We start from the raw sequence: 15629 nt of genomic DNA, 5'->3' as shown, positions 1-15629 counted from the left end.
ACCATGGCATCAGGACACCGAACGCAGGCGGTATCAGCAGGATGCTCCAGTACCCCGGGGGCTGGCATTGGTCTCCTTATCGATAATCCTCACGTGGAAGGAAGAGCTGGGGAGGGGCAGGTTAGTGAACCTCTCTAACCACTCCCTAGGATCTATCATTACTTTGTACCATGCGTGCTGTCTGTGATGGCACAGTTTCTGTTTGTTTCTGTGTATAAAACATGGGCACAAGGCAATATAAATGACCTGTTGGCCAGCTTCCCCACGTTCCACTGCCTGACTCCCCCGCCGTTCACTCCTGCCCTCCTGAAACTTTGGCTCGGTTTCTTGACTGGTAGCATTGGCATGTGCACATCTGGCTCTGGTGCACCTGTGAGCACACGATCACGTTAACCGGAGTGCCCAAGGCAGCTTCAGACGGGCCACTGAAGTAAAATATCAACAACCTTGGGAAGAGGGAAAGCTGGCAGAATGCATTTGGACCTTGTCGGCACTTTGCATTTTTGCAAAACTTTTGCAATTTTTTGCAAAAGAGACGCTGACTCACATCGTAGAGGAAACTATCTCAGTTTACCCTGACCATGTTTACCCTAACCACGTAAGGAAATTAGGCTCCAACCTCTACTGGGATTTCCTGTTATTTCCCTGGTGGAGTCTGACTGATGGGGGGATCTGCACCCAGAGACGCTTTCCTGGCAGACTTTGTTTCCCATGTTTTTCCCATCTACGTCGCTGTGCTCTCAGCTGCCTTCATGACTGATACAGCCTCCTCCAGATGATGGTTCATTTCATTCAAAAATAGAGGTTCAAGCCAGATGCATTGCCCTCCAGAGAGGCCTGTTTCCCTCCACCAACTGAAAGCTGCTTTGAATGATGCGGTCAGACTTAGATGTGTGCCTTTGAGATGCCTAATGGAAGGAGACTGGCATCTTAGCATGTGCATTTCCAGAGAGACTTGACAAAATGGAGTAAATATTCAGAAACAGCAAAAGAAAAAATGACTTTGGAGAGCTGGAAAAATATGTTAAAGAGAGTTAAAGTGATCAGTGATTTATATAGGAAAAGAAGATTTAGTGGCAACTCAGTTACAGTCAATAAAAAGGTTAAAATGTTAAAGAGCTTTTTAAAACTAATGGAGAAGGACATGACAAGAAGCACTGGCTGGAAACTGAAGCCAGACAAATTCAAATACAGTCTCATAAACTATAACTCCCATAAAGCACTGTGCCACCAAGGGAAAATGAAGTTTAATGTTGATCTTGACTCAAAGCAGATCATTATTGGGAGGTGACAGTCATGCTACCAACTGCAACAAACATTTAAGCATTGGGAACATCTGAATGTTGTGGTCAGACTCAAAGGGTGCTCAACTGGCCAATGCATATTCTGAGCAACCACAGTCCAAACTGGGGATTCAGTTGCATATTAATAGATGCCTGGTGCCATTTGAGGGGTTCTGGGCAGTCTGAGATACCCACACAGGACCAGCCAGACATGACACAAGACCTACAGAAGACCCTTTTGGAGTAGAAGGTAGAAACTAGGAAGGATACATTAGCGAATCTGCGAGGGTGCTAGACTCTGATGAGGAGGTGGCTGAATCTAGTCCCAGTTGTCTAGAATCCTCTTACAGCCAGTGGAGAGCTGTAAGTAGTCTGTCCAAAAATGGGTGTCTGAAATAAATCCGATGAACTGTAACATGAAAACACCTATTTGCCTCCCTACATTGTAAAATGAGAGCAGGGAAATTGGCTCAGATGTTGATGTCTACACTATAGGTATCTAATGTGAAGTGAGATGAATCCAACACTCAATGACTAAATGAAGTGCTCCACTATCATAGCAATGTTTTTAGATATTTTCCTGGAGACTAAATTGCAAGATTTTAATTTTTAAATGTGAATTCTGGACAGTAATAAACAACCAAAGGCCAGAAATTCCATATTTTCCCTTAGGCCAAACTAAACAAATAAGCTAGACTATAAAAGTTATTCCAGTGCTCTCAATGGAAAAGAACATACACCCATTGAAATTAGAAATGTTCATTTCTCTCTTAGAAACATCTCAGGCCAACTTGTGAAGTTTGATGAATACATAGCCACTGTTGTGTAAGCAGACTTCTTGCTACTCCCCAGAAATCTCTTTGCTTGAATATAGATTCCCAGCAGTTAGATAACAATCCCATGCCAACATGCCTGTAGTTGTGCAATGTCCAAGCATAAGACTGAAAGTTGCTAAGCAATACATAGTGAAGCAACCAGGAAAGAAAAGGAAAGGAAGAAATAAACCAACCCAAAGTAAGGGAAAGATCAGAAGATTGTTTGCTCCAGTGCCCTTTGACATCGTGTTGCTGCTGTAGCTAAGGCAACATAAGCCTTCCCTAACCCTCTGCTTGGCCTCTCCAGCTATAATAGACGATCGTCCCTTTTTAATGACTGTACTTTCTACCACTCCTGCACAAGATTAATTTCATAGTCTAGGACTGAATCATGAAGGAAAGTGCAGGGAAGTGGCAGCAAAGACAAATGTCATGACCAAGGCTGGTAGAGGAGTGGGACACCAAAGCCAGCCAGTGGCGGGCAGGGCAGCGGTACTTTGCCCCTGTGCACGCCAGGCACTGTAGGAGAGGCGTGTTGTACCACACCCTGCAAACACAGCCGCTGGAAGAGTTAGAGCAGCAAGCGAGCAGAGGCATGCAGAGGTCAAGATTATTTTTAGAGACCTAAAATTAACGGCCTTCTTTCCTGAGTCACTGAGAAAACATTGTTTGTTTGGGGGCAGTTTCTGCTAGGAAACGCACAATACCTTTAAAGGTATGTTTACCTGCTGTACGTGCTGGTCAGGCTTTGGAGGGTAGACTTACTCAAAGAAAAGGCAATATCTGAACCAGTCACAAGTGGGTCTTTTAGGACAAGCAGATATCACATTAAATTGACTGACAAGTGCTGGAGCCACAGGCCAAGATGTCCCTATTGTTCCCAAAGGAAAGTGGGCCACGGTCTGGGCCATGCCATGGCCTCTCCTCTTGAAGTGGTGGTGACGATGGGTTTGGGTAAGATCCCAGAGTTCATGTCAGAGGTGTGGGGGAAATGCATTGTAGTCTCTGCCAGTAAATTTCAATATCAGGGCTTCGACCTGGGCACTGCAACTGCACCAGCTGTACTCTTAAATTGCTAAAAACCCCTGGTTCAGGTTTATCTGAGGCTAACTTGTCCTTCTCAAACAACTCCTGGCACCTCAGGGTCAGCACAGTACCAGGACCATCCCCTCCTGTTTTGAAGGCCAGCAGGGCTCAGTGGTCTGGACGCGACTAGACTGCTGGCTGCCCTCAGGAACAGAAAATGTGTTCTGGCAGTGTTTCGTTTGCTCTTTAGATGAAACTGTGATGTCTGAACAGCATGAATGAGACTCAAAAGTTTGTCAGTCAAAGCCCTGAGGAAATATGTGTGTTTTTAAGGTGTCAGCAAGGCCTGTCATCGTGTTAGCAGGTGTTACCTGCAACTCCCTTCTTCCTCATAGGCTTCCCCTAAGCTGATTAACCATTTAGAATCATAGAATCATAGAATCATTGAGGTTGGAAAAGACCTCTAAGATCATCGAGTCCAACCGTCAACCCAACACCACCAGGCCCACTAAACCATGTCCCTAAGCGCCTCATCTACACGTCTTTTAAATACCTCCAGGGATGGGGAGGTATTTAAAACAATCTTGTCTACACTAGGATTTTAACACTTCATCATAACTCCTGGAGTGTCTCTGGAAATTGAAATAGCCCCCAGTCAGCTATTGGGGCTGGTCTGGGAGCCCTTGGGGCTAAGGCAGGAGTCACACTTCCATCCGCTTGACTGTCAAGACCAGAGCACCTCTCGGGCCAGCTCCCTTTTAGATGCTGAAGAAACTCAGAAGCTAAAACACAAGGCACTGGTGGAGTTTAGATACCCCAGGGTGAGGCAGGATTTGCAGGTTGCAGTTCTGGATCTAAAAGTTCCCCACTTTTGAGGAACTTTGAGTTGCATCTGCTCTTCTTAGGGTCAGCGCACTACAGAGTGTCCCTCAGCTAATGATGCAGCACCTCGTCATGCCAAAGTCCTCACCTGAGCCCTATGGCTGAGTTTTTATCCTTTGCCTTGTGATGATGGGAAAGTTGCTGGCTGGATCCTGCCTGGCTATGGATGGAGATCCTGGCTGGGGCACATGCCCAAGCACTGGCAAGGAGAAGCATCTCTCGCTGGCTGTCATCCAACCTTTTAAAGCAGGAGGGCCAAGGGAGTCATGTGAAACCTAAGCACAGAGTCAGCATTTAAAGGGCTTCAGCACTTAAATTATTGGCAGTCACTGTTTAAAGTAGGATAATTAATTCTCCCTGCTGATAGCTACCTGATGCGCTCCACCAAAAATGTGCTTTTTTTTTGTAGGCTATGTAAGAAGGTAACAATTTGGGAAGAAAAAGTCCATGAACAGCCTAACCCAGCAGAATGAAATGGCAATTATTGTATAGTCAGACAGCATGGAGCCTGTGCTTTTAATGCAATTAATTCTGTCATGGCTTAATAAATTCATTACAGTGGTGTAGTCAAGACTGAAGTTTAACAAGCACAATGATGAGGGTTCTTTTGTGTTTAAACATATTAGCATTCAGATTCTTAAAGGGAAATTTTGCCTACTCTGAGGCCTTGGCTGCTGTATAATTGAAAAAAGGCACCTACAAAAATATGCTTTTTCAGGTATGATATTTTTATTTTCTTGCTTTGTATATGCCTCACAAAATTGGACTAATTTTTAAAAAATATAAATGAAATTACTTGGACCTTCAGATACTTTAATCCTCTGAAAACAAAAAGGAAATCTGCTGCTTTGCTGTGCCTCTGTGTGTTGGAAGAGCAGGGCTTTTGCAGATATTTACCACACCTTAAAGGAGCAAGGGAGATGCTTGTATCCCTTGTAGAAATGTGCTCACTATTTTCCAATACAGGGTGCAATGCCAAAGGGTTCAGAGGAGATAGCAGGTGGGAATCGCCCAAATCACAAAATCTTAGTCAGCATTAAGTTACAGTCATTATTAAAAGGGGCAGACAATCCTCACCTTCCCTCCTCTGGCTCTGGCAACATATTCCCTCCAGGCTGCCTGTGACATTTTGGGGCTCATGCAGTTGTACTATCAGGGAACAGATCTGGCTGAATACTATCTCAGGGGAAAAGAAAAAACAAAAGTTGTCTTCTGGTGGATCAGAACTGACTTAGTGCACATCTTTTTGCTCATATGTTCCCCTTGCATGAATCACCTTCTGCTGGTATGGATTTCTCTTCATTAGTCAATGCTAGTATGTCCAGCAAATAAGTCTTCCTTTTGTTTTGGAGTAGGACGGGAGCACCAAGGCAGAGAGGCAGAGTGACATTTCAGAGTCCCTAAGGACCAGTCTGTGTTTCTCAGCCTAGTGCTGGATATAGAATCATAGAATCATAGAATAGTTTGGGTTGGAAGCGACCTCTAAAGGTCATCTAGTCTAACCCCCCTGCCGTGGGCAGGGACAGGCCAACGTAACATCTGCAAAAATGATAAAAGCCTCCTGAAACCTGGCTTCTCAAGGCTCAGCCACAATCTCAGATGTCTCAGTGCACATTTTAATTTGTTAAATCTGAACATTTAATGAGCTAGGTGAGGGATGCACCAGCAACAACAGCCAATTGATCCACATAACTGTATTCGTGACTCACATGCTGAGGGTATTTATTCATGTCTGCAGTGCCCGGGAGTATGCCGGCAGTGTGCTCCTTCTTGATGATGGTGACAACTTTGAAAGGTGTCATCCCTTGGTCACCTTGTTCTTCAAGGACTGATCCCAATGATGGCTGGAGCATTGGCATTTGTCAGGACTTGGCTGGGGCCTCATATGCAGTTTGGTCACTACATTTGCAGAAGGATGTAGAGCAGCTGGCGGGGCTTCAGAGGGGAGCAGCACGAACATTTTAAGGTCTAGAAGATAAGGTTTGTGGAGTCAAAGGACTTGGGGAACATCAGTCTAGGGGACAGATGACTACCAGGGAAAGATAAATGCTTCAAAACAGGGCAAAACTGCCCTCAGAAAGGAAGGGAATAATCTGTCTTTGTGCCTGGAAAGGGGTCAAAGATTATGGGCTTTAACTGCAGCAAAAGGATTTCAGTTAGAAATTATGAAAAACTTTCTTGACCTAGAAATAATGAAGCACTGAGTTGGACGCCCAAGGGAAGCTGTGTAGTCTTCACATCACTGCCTTTTTTTAAGGACAGATTAGAGAAGCACCTGGCAGGATTTGCTTCAATACCATAGATCCTGTCTTGGGGCGAGGGATCTGCACTGTGACCTCTCGAATTCCTTTTCAGGCTGATTTTCTCTGATGCTATTATCCCATGGAAATTTGTCACAGAAAGTCATCTCTCCCTGACAAGTGAGATGCAGCCACGTGGTGTTCTGGGTGTGCTTTAGCACCTTCGCAGTGCATGGCAGCGCTGCAGAGCTGCTCAAAGGAGATGTGCAAAGAGCACGGACACAGCATGGGAATGCAGAGCTGGAATCTGACCGAGAGCCTTTAATTAATGATGTAGCTTTTGAGAGGAGTGTCCTGCAATCCTTAAGGACAGCAAATGGTCAAGACCTCAGTTTAAATGCCTGATCTGAAAGGGGGGATGTTACCGATTTCTGCAGGGAATCCGGTTACGTGGGAGTTGTGCATTTCGCCTAAGGCTCAAAGCCTTTGCAGAACATGACTCCCAAAAGACCATAAATTGTTTGCCTTGATGATACAGTTCTGTACAAAGAAGACTTGCTCCCTAGCAACCCGATGCAAACTCATCTGTCTCAAATGTACCCAAGCACTCACCAGCAAATGTAATTTTGCTCAGTAAACCTTGATCCATGAAGTCTGCAATAGTTTGGAATGCTAAAAACAAATGCATCATCTGCCAAATGGCTTTTCTTATATGAATGCCATGGAAATGCATACTCTTTATTGGGGTCCTGCATTTCATTTGCCATCTCTAGAGTGATAGATCCTGTCTAGGTAATTGGAAAAGAGCATGCCAAGAGTTATCTCATTGTAAACACATTAGGAGCTGAGATAAATCCTGGACAAGCCAAGCTCACAGCAGATGAAACACAGCAGAAACAATGCAAAGTTTTCCAGTCCTACAGAGGCAGTGGAGCTGACTCTTCTATTCAACTATGCACAAGGGTATACACGTCTGTACAAGTATACACAGAAAACGAGAGTTTCTCCTGGTAATCCCTTTTCCATTGCGAAGCATTTGCAGTTCGCCTGCCTGGAGCCAGGCTGAAATTGCACCTCTTGCATGTGCCTCTGCAGGGAGAGCTGAAACCAGCAGCAGACCCCACAGGAGAGATTGCTTCTGAAGGAGGGGTGCAGACCCAGAGCACAAGATGGGAGAGGAGGAGGATGTGCTGCATCCACGTGCTCACCTCTTGCGTGAACACCAAGCACAGGCTGGACTGGGCAGCGCTTTATGGGGGGAGATGCTGCCCTTGGCTAATGTGCTTCAGCATCTCACAACATCTTTGAGGCTGTGAGGAGCACCAGCTGGGCATATTTTGGTTGTGTGGGCATTTTGGCACAAAAACCTTCCTGACCATATATAGACCATTTTAGTTTGGTATCAGCTGACTCCCCAGAGCAATCATGATCTGGATTTATATGCACATTTTTCAAGGACAGACTTATGGCTTTAGAAGCACTGATATGACAGACAAAAAGGGGATATAGCACAACCCTGAACTCTCAAAATCACACCAGCTCCTTTCCCTTTGTGCTCAGTGATGCACTGCCAGCCTCCGTTCATCCTCACCTTGAGAGTCACAGCTGGTCCTGCACAAAGAGCTGCTGCTGCAGGCTCCATGTTTCAATGAGCCTCTGCTTCACAGTGCTGCTTTAAAGAGGCCCTGGGTGAGCCTGGGTATTTCAGGGTACCTCTGAGAATCAAAGGCAATAAACCTTCCTTTTACATCATCTGTCACGTCGCTTGAGTTAACGTTAGCATTTGCTATGTGCATTTGCCACAAACAGTTCCTACAGGGGAATTAGCCAAGCCCCAGTGGCATTATCAGCAAATAATTTTCACTAACATTTCTCTGGTTTTGAGGCAGTAAACAAAGATGTGATCCGGCAAAAAGCTGTGGGAAGAAAGACCGTATTTCTGATCCAGCCAAGACTTATATCATCATCTCCAGGAATTTCTCCTATGCAGGGAGCACAGAGCAGCCCCTCTCTGGAAGGTTAATAGGGTTATTTAAACTTGGGTCATTTTACACAGCTGGGCAAATGAATCTGGCAAAACCGAGGTGGCAGTAACCTCTGGCAGTGAGACTGGAAGGGAAGAGAGGCCAGGATGACTGTCTGGAGCTACAAACCGCTGCTAACAGACTGCCCCCGGCTGAAATAGCTGGTCTGATTGTGTCTTTTACAACAAAGACGTCTGCAGCCCCCATCCCTGTCACTAGCTCTGGGGTGGGGATGGGGATGTGTGTGCCTGACCAAGAGGCTACCCAAGCCCAGCGCCTCGTCCGTTTGCACCACACATTGGGAAATAACACCAGGAAAGCCTAAGGAGCCATTTCTGGTCTGCAGTGTGCCACAGGAGCTGCTCCAGTTAGCAAAGGCGACACCAGGGTGCTCATCCTGAACGGAGATCGCTGGATGCCAGGCAGGGAGCGGGTGCTGTGGGAGGACTGTGCCGGCCACAGGAGAGGAGTCCAGTTGCACATTCCTCAGCCCTGAGTCACCCAGGGCTGCCTGCTGACCCCTAACCCCACTCCAGCTCCAGGCACAATTTTCCTGCCCTACTTCTGTGGGAGAGAGTGCCTTCTCAAAGAGGACTGATGAAAAGCAACCACTGAAGTCTATAAAACATCACTCCTCTAAGGCGACACTGTGCTGGGAGGGCTCGGTGGGAGATGGCTCACAAAGGGGCTTTTCTCCTCTCCCCCCTGGCCTGGGGGGGTGGAGGGTGGCCCAAAAAGCATGTTAATTTTGCAGGACATTTCCCCAGCAATGGCAGATATCTGCAGAGCATGCAGTGAGAGTTTTCAGTCTTCATAGTTTATCAGGGGCTAATGAATGATCAATAGATGATTAGTCAGATGCTCTGCTAGCTGCTGGTCCTACACAGGCAGTTCGGTATTTTGGAGGCAGCTGCAAACCTAAGAAGGCCTCATTAAAATATTTCTAGCAAAAGCTACTATAGGTAGAAAATGAGGTGCAATATTGAAGGTAGCTCCATGCCTGCTCAATTCATGTGTCTGATGTGGTCAGCCAAGGATGCATGACTTGTTGGGTTGCAGAGAGAGGGTGCACACATGCACAGAAGTTTTCAGCCTCCTCAACAAGGTGCTGGAGAAAAGGCCAAGACCTAGCTTCTGGCTGCAAATCCTGGGGCTATTTTTTGGTATCTTCCACCTAAGTTAAATGCTGTGACCTCCCCTGCAAAGTGAAGCCCATCAGGAGGGGTTGGTCTAAAAAGTCACAGCTCACACACTGAGCTGTGTAGGGTTTGCGTGACAGTCAGCAGACAGACCCATACCTCCCAGGGACAACTGAGGGTTTAGAGCACCCGGAGCCTTGTCCCACCACCCTGCTAATCGCAGCAGATGCTACAGCACAGCAACACACAAAAGCAGTTTCATTCAAAGCACAAAAGGGACCACAGGGCTCTGATCACATCCTACTGAAGCCAGGAGGAGAGGGATTCATTTCACCTAACTCTTGATGCCTGCTCTGTCTGAACTAGGAACTGTAAATTCCCTCTCTGGTCTTTACACAGAAAAAAGACACTTTTAGGATTTGGTTCATTTTCAAGTAGAAATGTAAAATGGGTCAGACAAATCCCCCTCTCAGAGCCCTGCAGCTTACACCCATGAGCAGAACAGGCCCATAAAACCATCCTGTATTTCTCCTAGCTCGCGTCTGAAGAACTTCGTGTTGGCTATTTTTCTTAAAACAAAAAAAAAGGAAAAAGGCTTTTTTGGGTTCTTGTTTAAGCAAGTAGTAAAGGAAGTAAAGAGAGCTGAAAATTGCCAGATTCATTGTCCTGCTGCAAGTATATTAGTAATTAGTCTTGTATAACAGGAGCAGATGTTGCTTTTTTCCAAATGACTCTGCCTGCACTCAGGGTACAAATATAACATTTTGCAGTGATGGTGACAGGGAGGTGATGCCAGTGGGGCTGTATATGTGCATGAAAGTTAGATACCTGCTTAAATGCTCCTGCAGACTGCAATCCCAACTGATGGGTGAATTCATTGGAGTAAAAGAGAAGACAATTTAGACTGTTTTTCCAAAGAAGGGGAGCTTTAGTCTTCATCCTTCCCTTACCAGCCTAAAAGGATATCATTGTCTCAGAAGACAAGCAAACCATATTCCAGATGTCCGAAGTATTTGAAAGAGGATGTTTATTAATGACCTGGGGACTGAAGATAAACAGGCTGCACAAAAATAACCGCTGAGATACAATGGTGAAGTTAACCTTTGCATGCCAGAGGTCTGGGTAGCCCAGGGAGCAGGCTGATAGGGGTGCACAGGCTGCAGAGCCAGCTTCAGGCGTGCAGCTCAGAGCTTCTCCTTAAATGCTCTTATAGGTAGTAACAAATTGCAGTGCTGCAGAGGAGGAATACAGATCTGCTGTAGAAGCGTCTTCTCCTATTGTTCACTTACATGATCAATTATAATGAGAGAAAATTCTGGCCTCATCGCTCATGTCAAAAGGAGCAACCAATCCATCTTCATGTAACAAACACTGCCACGAGGACAAAGGGAGGTTTTACCAGTCCTTCCTTTTGGACACCCATAATTTATAAACCTACAGCAATATTTTTGCTGGATCAACATCCATGCGAAAGCAGCAACCACAGCAAAAGAAATCCCCTTTCCTTAGTTTCACATCCCCCCATCTAGCACATAAAACTTCCCTGCTCAGGATCAATAATATATGTACTGGACAGGCTGAGATCCAGCTTCCCCCTTCCGCGCACACATATTCCCATAGGGAAAGCCCAAAAGAATCAAATTCCATGTCTGAACCGTATTGCACACCCTGGAACCCAGTAAGTCTGGGCTCCGTGATAACCACAGAGGAGAGATACTCATGTCAAGGACACACTGCTAAATGGCTCCTGCCAGCCCAGGTTAAGCGGTGTCAGCCCCAGCTGATTATATGTATCACAGGTCTCTGCAGAAAAAGCGTAGCTCTGTCCACCTGCCCTTCGGCGTGGATTTACCTCATCTGTTCGATGGCTCAGTTGGTACCCAATGTCAAGGGAGGAAACAGTAAATTGCCTATCCTTAAAAAATTGCCTCTGCCTTAAAAAAGAATTTATGTAAATAAATAAATTTATAAATAATTTATAAACAAAAATTAGTAAAATGTAATATTAGTAATAAACAATTTATAAATTAAATTTATGTACATTTATGTACATAAATAAAGATTAAATAAACTCATAAACAAAGGGGTGGGTTTAAAACACACTGATAGTCAGGTCTTGTCCTTCACTGGGAGGCTACAGCTAAGTGATTGATGAGGCTTGGGGCAATCAGCTAGGGATGAAGCTCTCGGCTCCCTCCACTTTGATGTGCCTGGCTTTAGTCAAAGTCTGCAATGCTTTGGGGTGTGTGCAAGGCACTCTGAGGTGTGTGGGCTTAGGACCAGAGACAAACCCCTTCTATAACCTCTGAGGAGCTCCGTTTCTATCCAAGCTACCCCCTGTATCCCCCCATTCCCAGCTCATTTCTCCAGCCAACCTCAGTCCCATCAGCTCAGCTTCTCATTTGTCCTATTCCCCTACCCTGGTCTCCAGACATCTCCCTTCCCTATCCATTACTCACACTTAGCAATTGATCTTTTGGGTGATCTTTTGGATGTGTGGATCAGGGCTTGAGAGACTTCTTCCTTGATCTTGCCTAAGACACTAAATTTCTTTGTATCAGTGTGTAAGACATAAAATTGAGTCCTAATTCCTGTGTCAAACTGTGCATCATCTACTTAGGCTGCAGGGCAGGTCCTTCAAGTTGTTTGGTATATAACTCAAGAACAGAGTTTCCAAATAACATGGAGGACCTGGGCCAAAGCTCTTTTCAGACAGTGGTTTCTTACTACATATGGGTGTGCAAAACGTTGTGAACCTTGGTCTTAGCTGAGACCTACTCTAAGCACTAATAACGGTTGTGCAAACCAGGAATCCCATGGAGATGTGTCAAAACATCCATCCTGCCCACCCACAAGCGACTTCTGTGGCTTGTTCCCATGTTCTCCTGGTAGCAGAGGGTTAACATGACCTTTATGTTCCAGACATGCTAAGACTAAGATCTAACACTTTTCAATATATTAAAAAAGGTCAGGTAAAAATAAACTGATTAATGTGCTTGGCACAAGGCAAAGTACAATGGAATGACCCACTTGGGAAAACTGCGTATTTGACCTCTTCAAAATCATATGAAAAATACTTCCCTGACTCATCGACTATTTGTATCATTTACCTGCTGTTTGCACTCTTCCCAGGATAACGGGCGTCAGCTGGAATTCGGCAACATTTGCAAAGTTGTTGCTAAAGACTAACCTAATAACTCATCATTTTTGCTGGTGCCTTTAGCTCATCTAGAAGAAACAAATTCACATTCGGCTGGAGTAAGGGCCTGCTGTTTCAGAAGAGACCAGTTTATCCAGACTGCTTGTGCATCACCAGTTTAAGGTCCCCTCAGCAAACATGCCATATTGTCTGCAGTCTGCGCGGTGTTTACCCAACCTATTTCTAGGGCTCTCCCCAGAGGAAGCGCTAAGCATTATCATCAGTTGACAGTAGTTAACTCTTCTGCTTAATGCATCCCCACAAGAGATATTACAAACACACACACATCAGCTGGCATTAAGCAGGAAAATAACTCAGGCCTCCATTGCAAGCCGTGTCCAGCTGTATTCATGCCTTACTGCAGTTGCTACCTTGAGGTCAAAAGTAGAAAAAAAGAAGTCTTCTTAGTATTGTATTTATAATGTTCTTATTGGCAATGAGCTGAGCTGGCTGGATCATTGAACTAATCCTTGTATTCACTGAGTGGAAACTCCAAAATGTTGACAAAGTGCTGCTATTTATTCTCAAGGAATGCTTTTTGTTCTAAACCAGAGGTGTCTAAGACATTACAAATTATACCAAGAGGCTTCCAGTTTATCACAGTATCCTGATATTTGGAAAAGAGAAGATCCAAAATGGAGCTGTTTGAGAATTTTTCAACTCTCATTTTTTAACTGTTGCATATCAGCTTTTTGAAATAGAAGTTTTTAATTGAAGTATAATAGTTTTGGTCAAATAAATATTTGTAGCGCCACAGTAGGTTTGGTAGTCAGTCACTCCTGAATGAATACACTGTTCACTCAGAAAATTAGAGATTGGGTTCAGGTCTCTGTTTCCTTTATTCACAGCAAAGATTACTCTGGAAATGCCACGGCTCAGGCAACTCTTTCACTAGCTACTACTACAGGCTATTTTGATCTTCCTTTCTCTTTTTGAGATCTCAAAAAAACCACCAAACTGGAAATGATCCTCTTCTCCATACACCTGCCCTGCATCTGGACACCAGACAAGCCAAAGGATTCCCCTTTCCATCCAGGGTGTCACTGAAGAGCAAGTTCCCACTGACCAGGAAGGTGGCTCGGCAGGCTGCTCTCACAGGGCTGTCTTCTCCTGCTGAAGAGGATCACTGAAGAGGAAAGCCTAATTACTGACTCAGCAGAGGAGCAGTCTGGAGTGAGACCACCCTGTCTGTAGGAAAATAATTTGCTTGGTCCATCAGTGACTACCAACATCAGCCCCCCACTTCAGGCCACCAAGCTATCAATCAAGTGATAGTTAACATTTCCTCGTGGTCAGAACTCGGGTGAGGTACCACTGCATGGGTGAGGTGCAGCAACCACCATCCTTTCCTGCTTCACGAGCAACGTGCTTCTGATGGGCTACACCACCCTAGTAACACTATGGCAAATGGTGTCCTTGTTTTGGGGGATCCTGAACAAGAGCTGAGGTGTCAGGAGGGAGCAGTGGTGGGACAAAGCTCCCTGTGCCATCACCCAAGGAAGCACCTGGCCAAAGAGCACAAGCTCAGGGGTAAGAAGGAAGCTCCAGCTACACATCTACTCAGTCCCTGGCTTTTCTGAAACCAGCTAGAACAATTCAACTTTGGGGATTTTAGGTTCCTTATGGGCTTCTATTTTCTTTCTCATACTCAGTACTGTGTGACACCGAGTATCATTGTTTTGAGGAGCCTGTAAAACTGCCACTGGGGACCTGGTTGTCCTTGGAAACAGATTGCAATCTCAACATGTTTTCAAATGAACAAGAAATATTTGGAGATGGAGCTGAAGAATTTGTGGGACAGAAAGAAAAGCCACTAACCCTGTGCTTTAAAGCTGCCAGGGAAGATTCAGTTTCATGAGGAGGTTAAGGAAAAAGTTTTTTTGATGAAACAAAAAAACCTAGCCAAGAACATTTGCAACCTCCCCAACAGAATATGAGCCACTCTGTAATTAAGTCCTTTCTGGATGCTTAGAGATGTGCAAAGTGAGGGGGTCCCTGGCATGACAGTAGCGATGCATTTTGTTTGGCAAAATGCCACTTTAAGTGTATCTCAGCTGATAAGTGATTATTTTCCCTACAGGCAGCTTTGAGCCTTGATACAGCAACCTCCAGCAAACAGAAAAAGGGGCACCTTTCCTCTGAGCAGATTAGCAGCAGTTAGTTAGGAAGGAAACACAATGAATCGGTTGAACAAATTTCTTTCAGTCCATGGCTGGTTTCTGAAACCTAAATCGTCCTTTAAAAGGAGAGCACAGCAAGGCCGTCTGTGTTTACACTCCAGATTTAAATATACTAACATACTGCCAGGCTTGTAGCTGTGTATCAGGTGAAGGTCAGAGAAAACTCAAACTCCTTCTGACAGGTTATTTTGTGCTTAAATAAATTCAGATAAATTTTACAATGAGTTTATCTGTAGCTTTCAAAAGACTGACATGCACCATAGCAAGGCTGCAGGCTGTCAGCAGCCAACTGGTATAAACAGTGGTCAGCACGGCCCAGGACACAGCTATCTTATCAGAGTAAAAGTGTCTGAAATGAGTATCTTTCCCAAAGAGAGGAAGGCTCATGTTAAGGAAAAATGCTGGAATATCGATGATATTATTTATACTTGTAACATAGGGCCTGCTAGTGCTTCCAGATTATGTCCAAAGGAGCCCAAATATGACCATATTTTCTCAAATTTGCTTCTGTCAGCGGCTGGTGGTGCCTGTGGAGGAGACGGTGCTCTGCTCAGCCCCTGCATTCAGCCCCACTACTCCGTGCCCGCTCCTGCAGAGCACCGAGGTGCTCTGCCTCTTCAAAGACCATGCACAGAGCTCTGGCTGCACAGCTCAGCGGTTTTCATGCCTTTCATTCAAAAAATGGAAGGACTCGATGCATCAAACCTGCTCCCTGATAGCGGTGTGCTCTTTCAATAGCACCAAGTAGGCAAGTGTTCAGTTTAGAGGTGTTTATGCTTTGGCCAGCAACCACCTAGAGACCCCGCTCCCCCAAACATGCACACATGCAAGGAGCACATAA

Source organism: Aptenodytes patagonicus, chromosome 3, assembly GCF_965638725.1.
Source record: "Aptenodytes patagonicus chromosome 3, bAptPat1.pri.cur, whole genome shotgun sequence".
Lineage (NCBI taxonomy): Eukaryota > Metazoa > Chordata > Aves > Sphenisciformes > Spheniscidae > Aptenodytes > Aptenodytes patagonicus.
Note: the sequence above shows the minus strand (reverse complement) of the source record.